The sequence below is a fragment of the Sparus aurata genome, chromosome 15 (assembly GCF_900880675.1).
Source record: "Sparus aurata chromosome 15, fSpaAur1.1, whole genome shotgun sequence".
NCBI classification, from domain to species: domain Eukaryota; kingdom Metazoa; phylum Chordata; class Actinopteri; order Spariformes; family Sparidae; genus Sparus; species Sparus aurata.
Window position 1 is genome coordinate 15,021,371 of NC_044201.1, and position 9,702 is coordinate 15,031,072.

A 9,702-nucleotide genomic window follows, 5' to 3' on the forward strand; every position below is an offset into this window, starting at 1 on the left:
TTTCTGTAGTATAATCCAGCCCAATGGTCTGGTTTCAACACCCCAGGGGAACACTGAGGAGAGATGATGACTTTCTGCTCTAAGACGGTGGATTACAGATGGATAACCTATGGCCTTATTAAGCACTTTCTCCATCCACAGTAGAGGAAAAGTTCAGTCTGAAGCAACAGCAGGGATATATGTGTTTTTATCCCTAACCAAGCTTCTCAGAAATCATGTGGTGTTTCTTATTTGCTCGCTCAAACACAGTCATCTAATTATAAACTCACAATAGAGCTCCATCTTTTTCCAACGTTCCTCATTTCCATCCATGTTCCTGACCTAAATCCCCCTGACGGAGATGTTAGCACCATGCCCAGAACAACATTTGCTTTTCCCAAACAGCCATGTAATCTGTTAATGTGTGCTGGGTACAGGTGTAGCAGTACAAGAGCTACATCCCATCCAACAAACTCATCAGCCTCCACCTAAACCTCTAGCCAAACCTATGGAATGGTGCTGAAGCTCCAACTTCCATCCAACACAATGCTAAAGCCTTGTCCGGTGTGATTTCTGCTCCCCCGGGCTGAGATGCACATAAACACCTTTTACAATTTGGCTGAATGTCAAGGCATGGTTTTCCCAGTATGTTCCCCTGATGGCTTGGGCTCCTGCCTGAACTGATGGAGTAGCTGAAGAAAAGCATCCAAAGCTTTTGGGCCGGCTACCAGGACCGTCTCACGATTGGCGAGGCCTCCCCCTCTCCTGCTCCTCAGTCCTGCTTCCTCACCTCTCTTGCTCACACATGCACAAACACACTCCCCGAGCACAGAGATACCATTCAGCGGGGTTTGTGGGCACAGTCTGTGTGCTTTAATGGGCAAGAGGAGGCACCCGATCTCACCACTGGCAGGCCCCGCGGGCTGTGGACTCATGAAGAAATTACTGTCAAAAGCCATCAGGGCTTTAATAGCCTCTGGCCCAGCCGCAGCTTCCCCCTGGCCCTCAGAGGGGCTCTGGTCTGTGGGTAAACAGTGTGAGGACTGCACCCTGGGACCCTCTCTCACTCTCTTACTGCTTCCCCTGGTGTGGCCCAAACACCCCAGCAGTCAAGCAGCGCCGCGGGACACCGCCAGTCATTACACTCAAGAAAATTAATTGCTGCAAGAGGTGTGACTTTTTAATGGACTGTGTGCAAAAGAAATACAAGTGGTGTCAAGTGTTGTATGGGCACACTCACACAAAGAGCCTTTTCACCAGCTTTATCTCCCCTCAAAATAATTTCATTCTTTAAGGGGGAGCAATAGTTAGGTGTTTTGGGATATATGCATTTTTGCTAAGAAGATTGTTGGAACTCACATTTCATTAAATATAAGGCTACAGCCTTAACCGCCCTAACAGCTGTTAGCTTAGCTTAGCTTAGCTTAGCTTAACACAAAGACTGGGAACAGGGGAGTGGCTAGCCCTGGCTTTGTCCTAAGGTAACAAATTCCACCTGCCACCACCTCCAAAGTTCCCTAATTAACTTGATATATCTTGTTTGTTTAATTCCAACAAAACCAAAGTGCCAAAATGACAGGTTGTGCTTTTCCAGGTGTTTATGTGCGGGACTACTTCCTGGCTGGACAGCCAGAGGAGACTCTAGAAGTAACTGCTCCTGGCTAGGAAATAGTTCCACACATACTTCTGCAAAAAAACAAAACTTTTATTTTTGTTGCGTTTTCACACTTTTTTTTGTACGTATTAAACAAACAGGATCTTATGAGTTATTATGTAAGGTTTAGCTGGGCTGGTAGGCAGATATGGTTACCTTTGTACAAAGCCAGGCACGTTGTTTCATCCTGTTTTCAGTCATTATACTCAGCTCAATTAAGTGGCCGCTGGCTGTCAAATTCATCCTACACACATCTTGAGTTGTGTTGCTCTTTTCATTTAAGCCTTGAAAAGAAAGCAAACAAGGGTATTTCAAAAAATGCAGTGGTGGAATGAAAGTACATTTACATTTACTTTACATTTGTAGTTTTTACTCCATTACATTTACTTAACAACATTAGTTACTAGTTATTCAGAAGATTAAGATAATTTTACAAACTAGTAAAGTCGTTAAAATGAGCCCCACATTTACCAGCTGCTACATTGAAGCAATATTATGTAGAAATTGGATTAGTGGGAGATTTGGCATCCCCTACATTTTGTGAGTGTAACACTACTGTCTCAAATACAAAGCAGACGTTAACTGCCTCTAACTGCAGCTGCCGTTAGCTCGTTAGCTAAGTTAGCCGAGCAGCTAGCAGTGGGGACCAGATATGTGTTTGCCACTAGCACAGGAGCTTTAGAGCATGACGGGTTTGGGCTAGAAGGTTTGCATGCTAACTTCTCTGCAACACAATAAACAGCTGTTATACTTTAATGTCTAATGGGATTTGCGTTACAAGTTTTAATGTCTTTAACCTGGATATTGCCCCTTTCAGTATTACAGTTTTAATGCAGGATCCATGGAATCTGGGAACTTTTTCCACCACTGCCAAAATGTTGAACTATTACAAAGATTGAGAGTTTAAAATCTGTTTTAAAGCAAACACAACTAGAACCATTTCGCAGACTGCATAAAGTGTGAGCGATGGTCTTATCATGTGTTTGTACATTTTGCTCATACCAGCCTGTACAAACCCATACAGCTGATATTTTCCTTGTCAGTGCATCAAATGCATAGCAACAACTGTTGATGTCGAGACTGCTGCAAAGCCACATTAGCCGCCCTCGCTTCTTGAGACGGACACAAACAGCATGAGTCACCCCTGCCAAAACAGCCAAGCGAGCAAGATAAAATGTTACGCTTGAGATAGAGTGTCTGCACCGTAGAGGGAAAACTGAAAGGAACGTCGACGTCTTCTGTGCTCGTCGGGTTGAATTGTGCAGCTTTTCTCATTTATGTGTTCCAGCTGAATAGGGCGGCTGCCAAGTTTGGGATCTGGCCTGACATCAGAATTTCCCGGGGTGATAAAGAGACTCTTGTTTGAATCACATTTAATAGACAGTGGGAGAGAAAAAAACTGTGATACTGGGAGACTGATATGGGCAATTAGAGGAGTGAAATTTCCAGTAGACAAGAGACAGATTTGTGCATGTGTGCGCGGCCTTCACACCTAAAAACGAAAACACAGAGTAATTACACAGACACTCACAGAATAGACTGAACAGATATTTATGAAAATGTGAAGAGCATTCCACCGATTTCAAACCTTTAGAAGGTTACAGTGATGTATGACACATCCATGTGTCATTTCCCTCAGAAACAAGCCCTGTGGATCTGGACATAACAATATTTGCTTTCATTCTTGAATATTTGGGGGGATTAAAACCTCTGGGCCTGGGAGCTGGAAGGGTGGGTGTGCATGTGGGGGGTACTCGTCCTTTAATCCCATTCTCACTGTGTCTACCTTTGACATAGCGGTATCCCATTTGAGCCTGACCAGGGCTGAGAGGGAGAGCCGGGAGGAAGGGAGGGCGATGATGGGCAATGGGAGAAAGAGAGCGGGAGGCAATGAGGGGTACTGGAGGTAGTGAAGGAGGTGGGGGGCGGGGGGGACTGTCGGGTCTAAACTCAAGGGATTAACGGGGTGACTTCTCCTCTGGAATGTTCCACTGACAGCCAAGACCCGCCCACCCACAGCTGCCTGCTACAGACAGGTGCAAGGCCGAGGCGAGGCGGGTGGTGGGTGGATGGGCGAGAAGGAGACAGGGTGGCTGACGTGGTGAGGAGGAAAACAGGCTTCCATACGCAGCCCCCGGACTGACAAGTATATCAATAAACAATTTGGCCAAAGATCCTCTGTGGAGCGTTTCAAAGCAGTCTGGCCCATCAACCTCAGCCGTGGCGTGGAGAGATTACACCACCTGAAGACGGCAATCTGTCGCAATAATTGTAGTGAGATTATTACGCAATTCAAAACAACTCCGGGAGCTTACACTCTTCACAAACAGGCCTTGAATTAAAGGCTCACAAACACCCCTCCTAAGCAGATTTAAGAGTCAGCTGAATCTGCGCTCTGAATGTGAAAATGCGAGCCGCGTCTAATCTTCACACCAGAACAAGGCCTGTGTATGTCAGTCCAGTCATTTAACCAGCTCACTGTATACAAAGCAGACATGGCAGCGTTTGGTAACACACACAACAGTCAGTGAATTCATTTGTCCTGCCATAATTTATGTTTGGGAATGTACGAGAGCTTGTCCATGCTTGCCGCATGGTGTTAAGTATTACTTTGCTGAAATGGGAGACAAAGGATTAATTTTCTCCACTATTATTTATACGTCGCATTAATTCCATATCAGCAAACGCACCGCGCTCTTAGTAACATCCTCAGGTTGTGTCAAGTAGCAACAAAGGACAATTCTACTGCTGATCTGCAACAATCCCTCACTCAGAAGTGAGGGAAAAAAAATCCTTCACACATTTTTCCCTTTGAAGCCGCTGGGATTCCTGTAGGTAGTGCGAGCCTGATTGTGCTTCTGAGATGTTTGATTGATAGAGGGTCTGTGAAATCTGAGTCTTTGTTTTGCTCTCTCCGCCGGTGACCTGCCCCGCCATGTCTCCCCTGTTTTGAGAAGCAGGTAGTCTATCCAAACATCAGGCGAACATGGTGGGACAACACACGGCTCAGGTGGTGGGTCTTGAGACTCTGAGAGGTCAAAGGTGATAAACCGGGGTCATTCTGGCATCCAGGTGGATGCTCTGGAGGAACATCACAGACTTCTGGTTTTTGAGTTAGCGGTGGCAAAAAGAAAGGAAAGACACAGGTGGAGTGTAGAAGCAGTACATTTTAACCCATTTAGGCCTGTGGCCGCCTGAAAAAAAAACCCCTAAAACCTATGGCATTTCTATAAATGACTCTCTAAAACCTGAAGGTTTTCTGATTTTTTTTTTTTTTTAAAGTGCCAACGTTTACAAAAAAATTAATTTATCAGGCTCTGTAACAGATAGAAAGATGAAATAAAAAACATTTGAAAGATTACACCATTGGCTATCTATAAATACATCCCTGCCTGGAGTGACGTCTAGGTCACTTGGTTGATCCTCCAACTCTCTGTCTTGTGCAACAAAGCCTTCTCCAGTGTGAAATATCCAAAGGATTTTGTCCCAACTTTGCAACTTAGACTGATAAATTGTAGAAAACGGGTATCGTAATTGTGCAGTAAGACGCTGAGTGGTGGTGACATTTAAGTCACGGTACCACAGCGTAGTGTGTTTATAGCCTAACCTTAGCTTTAGCCGGTTTAATTTTCACTTCGAAACTAACAAAAGTGGTTCATCTGTGAAAATTGAGCAAAACCTTAAGAATTATAAACTTGTAAATCCAATCCAAAGTTTTTGTCGCGGAAACCACGGTTAGCCTCCAAAAATAGGTCATCCCTACACGTATCTATGTGCTTTACCTAAAGAGTTAATGTAGAGCTTTTAGAAAGCCTAGCTTTTGTTAGTTTTTCTTTTTAATAATTTTGTTCTTTCTTCATTTCACACAGTGAATTACTGTACATTGTTTTTTTGCCAATGCAATGATCACATTTCCTTATAGCAATAAATACATTTCATACATCAAGTGCTATTTAAAGTAAAACTTGTCGAGAATCAAAGAACAGGAAGTGACAAAGATCTCCGCACCTGGATCAAATTCCATGTTTCTTCTCGTAAGTATTCAGATTAAGTACTCAGTGCTCTGAGACCGAGGCTACTTCAGATCTATGGTGCCTTACAGTCTTTGCAATTATACAGGATGGATTTTCAGTTGGCCGCAGTATTGAGGAAGACGGTGTTGACAAAGCAGGTGTGTCTCTGCCACCCCACCATCCAGGCTGTTTTGGGCAGATCATCCAGGCATGTGTGCAGACCACCAGGCAAGGCTTTGTACTTTCCCTGGAAGAGTCTGACGGCTGAGCTCCGGCTTTAAACAAGTCCGGGACAAAGCAGCTTCTCATCACACAACTCTCCTCCAGTCGCTTGCTGCACAGAACCAAGACAACACAGAGGTGGATTAATAGATCCCTAAATCACACGACTCACAAACAAGCCAGATGCGACAGGAAAGCGAGGCGACAAGCCAACAGTAAACACGTCTCATGATTCTTTCCTTCATTAATCCTGCCTACCCTGACTGACTCCACATCTGTAATTGAAGTCTGGTGCCCTCTATTGAAAAACAGTCGCCCTGCCGCTTAGCTCATTCTGCCAGAACAAATTTTACCCAAGTTGCAGCCTGTCACATGAATCCTTAGTGTAATATTTATGAGCCAGACGGCGGACATATCTCCTCCTCTGCCCCCTCCGTCTTCCTCTCTGTCTCTGCGTATGGTTCTCATGCTGCTCTAATCTCTCTCCCTCATTTTTCAATGGTGAATAAGGTGATTTAATGATTTATTAGATCTGCCGGGTCCAGCAAAGCTACAAATCACGAAAGGCCTTGTGGTCACATTGTTCAAACGTGGGGAGCAGTCAGCCGCTGTAATCCGCGCTGAAATGTCCCTGAAAGAGGCTCTTGTTGCCGCCCTCCCTCCCCCTCCAACCGGCTGGAAAACGTTAGAAGTCAGGTTATGTGAATGTCCAGTGTCAGAGGGCTGCTTAAATGGCATTAGTTTTGAATGTCTGTATCAGAGCAAAGACCCGCCATTCTACTGAAGCTGTCTGCTGCTGTAGGCCTGAGAGTGGGACAGGGGGTAGATGCAGTAACACTGTGGCTCCTGACAAAGTTACAGTAGCTTCAGTTTAATACAGAATAGTGAAAAGAGAGGAGCGACTTCTGTCTTAGAAAAACTTGTCCATACATTTATCTTTGGCTCAACTACTTGAATGCTATCTTAACAGGTCTCTGTCCTCAAATCCTCCACACCACTTCAGTTCTCAAGTCTGAACAAGGGCTTCCTGTGTATCAATTCATTGATTTTTAGAATACTCCTATTGGCTTATTAGGCACTAAATGATTAAGGAGTACTGTCCTGATAACCTGCCACATTACTAATCTTACACATTAGATACAGTGGGGCTGCTTACTGATCCTAGAGACAAATCTAAAACATGGAGGAGCAGCATTTGTTTTTTTATGCACCACATGTCTAAAACAAGCTCGCTGAAAACTGAAGTTTTGCTCCAACTCGTACTTCTTTTAAAACCTTTCTGTTTGCCCCTGCCTTTTATCAAGTTAAATTTGACACTTATAATTCATCCTGAGTATTTTATTTGCTCCTTCTTAATGCAACGCCTATATGTTGTCTCAAAAGGTATCATTTCTGCGATAAAATGTCTCAGATTTACACAACCTTTGTTATATATTTTAAAGAGCTGCGTACTTACATTATCCCAAATGTTTCCAACAATGTCTAAACAGTGTGTTTAATTTGATCACCTATTGCTATAACTTCCAAGAGAGTGAGGAAGGAAGTTGGCAAATGTGACTAAAGATAACATGAATACAACATTACTCCATCCATGAACATTTCTGCCCGACTCACGACAGATGGCTTTTCATCAGCCGTGGTGGCTGGACAGCAACTCCCATGATCCCACACTACTTACGTCTTTGGTTTTGTTTCAATTGAGAGACCTCTAGTGGCAGAGATGACCTATTGTTCGTTCAACTGTTGTAGAAATATGCAACAATTACACTGCCAAACTTTTTCAAGAGGAAGGGTTTTCCAAAAGATTTGGCTTTCAGAAAATACAGTGTATAAGATATTATTTAGGGAGATTTGGGGCTGCTGGTAGGCAGAGGTGGTTAATTTAAGAGCCAAGATAGGTCTCTGCCAGATTACAGTCTTTGTGCTAAGCTAATGCTGCATTCACATGCTACTGGGAGAGTCCCATTTCCGTGATTTCGGTAAGTTTCTTACCATCAACCCAATGTTTACTTTTGTCCCTGTGTTTCACAGTCATACAATGTCCACTCAGCAACATGCACCTGAATATTGCCAGTTGGAAAAACGTTTTCCTGATCATTCTGACATCACATGAATGCACAGTAGGCTAACTGGCCGCTGGCTGGAGCTTCATATTTAGTGCACAAACAAGAGAGTGCTATTGTTGCTGTAACTCTTGGTAAGAGGGCGAATAAGAATGTTTCCCATGATGTCAAACTATTTCTTTAAAAAATGAAAACAAATCAATGAACACATTTTTCTTCATTTATGTTTTTTTTTAAAGGGGGCTGTGTCTAACAGAGGATGAAAATGTCAAGACAATGGGAGGAATGATTGACCATATTTTTCTATTCATATGCCAAGAAATGTGACAGAAGATATGTACAATATACAGTATGTATATTATGGAAAAACTACAAATAAAAATATATTGTTATGTCTGAAAACATGTTATCCATACTTCCCAAGTCTGGTCCCTGCCTACCACCTCCAGTCAGACTCAAAGACCTGCAGAGGTGTGGCCAAGTGATGAAACCTCCTTTTAAAGGTGGACAGGGGATGTCAACAAATGACAAAGCATGTTATGACAAATTAGACAAGGCGATTGTGCCGCTATCACGGCTTGATGATTGTGCACAAAGCACTTCTTTGAGAACATTTTTTTTTCTTCCCTTGGCCAGGGATTCAGTCACATCCTTTCAGAGCAGGTCCTGGGGAGCCACTGACACCCCGACCCACAATTACACATCACCCTCCACTCCCATCGCTCCCATGCCCCGCCGCCACTATCCCTATCAAAGGCTTAGCGTGCTCTGTGGACAGATGAAGGGGAAAATGTGATTTTGAAGGAAAAAAAAAATGAGAAAAAGAAAAAAAATGTAAGAAGCCACTGAAGTGTAAGGGAACTGAGAAAAGCAGTGAGAGCAAGTGTTGATGGAATCGGGCCATTACGGATCAAACAAAAAGCCAGTTTCACCTCATAATTCACCGCGTTTGGAGTACAGCACAGTGAGCTGAGAAAGTAGAAGATCTGCTGTCAGAGAATGAGGTGCTGCGCAGTTTACTGGCCATTGAGTACGTTTTAGACCCTTCCTTATACATTTTCTCTGCCAGAAACAAAAAAAAAGGGTTCTGGTATCTGAGATGACAAAAAGAAGAAGCGTGGGTTGGGGGGAAGGAGGGTTTAGAGAGTGATGAGGTCGATGGCGAGGATGAAAGATGTGTTGTTGAAGGAGACAGCATCCGAGGTGTCAAAGCAAACAGGGCTGAGCAGAGGGGCCACAGGTGTGCAGCCTGCTCGCCTGACTACAGACAGGCTGCAGCACAGACAGCCCTAAGCGCCTGGCGTTGCATACCATTCAGCTGTGTGCCCTGCAGGACTCTTTCTCTCTCTCTCTCTCCTTCTTTCTCGCTGACTGGCCCCCTGCATCCACCTGGATCGGCAAAAGCGAGGTGGGAAAAAAACAAAATGGCAAATCTTTGTTTTGAGGTTCCACACATTGACAATGACACATTACAACACAGAGAAAAAATGTGAGGGGCCTTTTTCTAGAAACGCTGAAATGTTTGCGCCGTGTGAATATAATGAGTGTTTTGTATCATTTACTCCCTAACTCAGAAATAGGGCATAACATGCTTTTGTCTCACACTTTGACTCCAAAGCTTTCAGTGTCTGATTTTTGTCCCTAGGCCTACAATGATTTCTCTCCCTCTCTCCTTTTTTCTCACTACTTCTCTGCATCCCCGCCGCCTCCCCCCTCCGAGGATAAGCTGTGGTTGGGCCCTGACATCCCAAGTAATTTACTAAGTCAACAC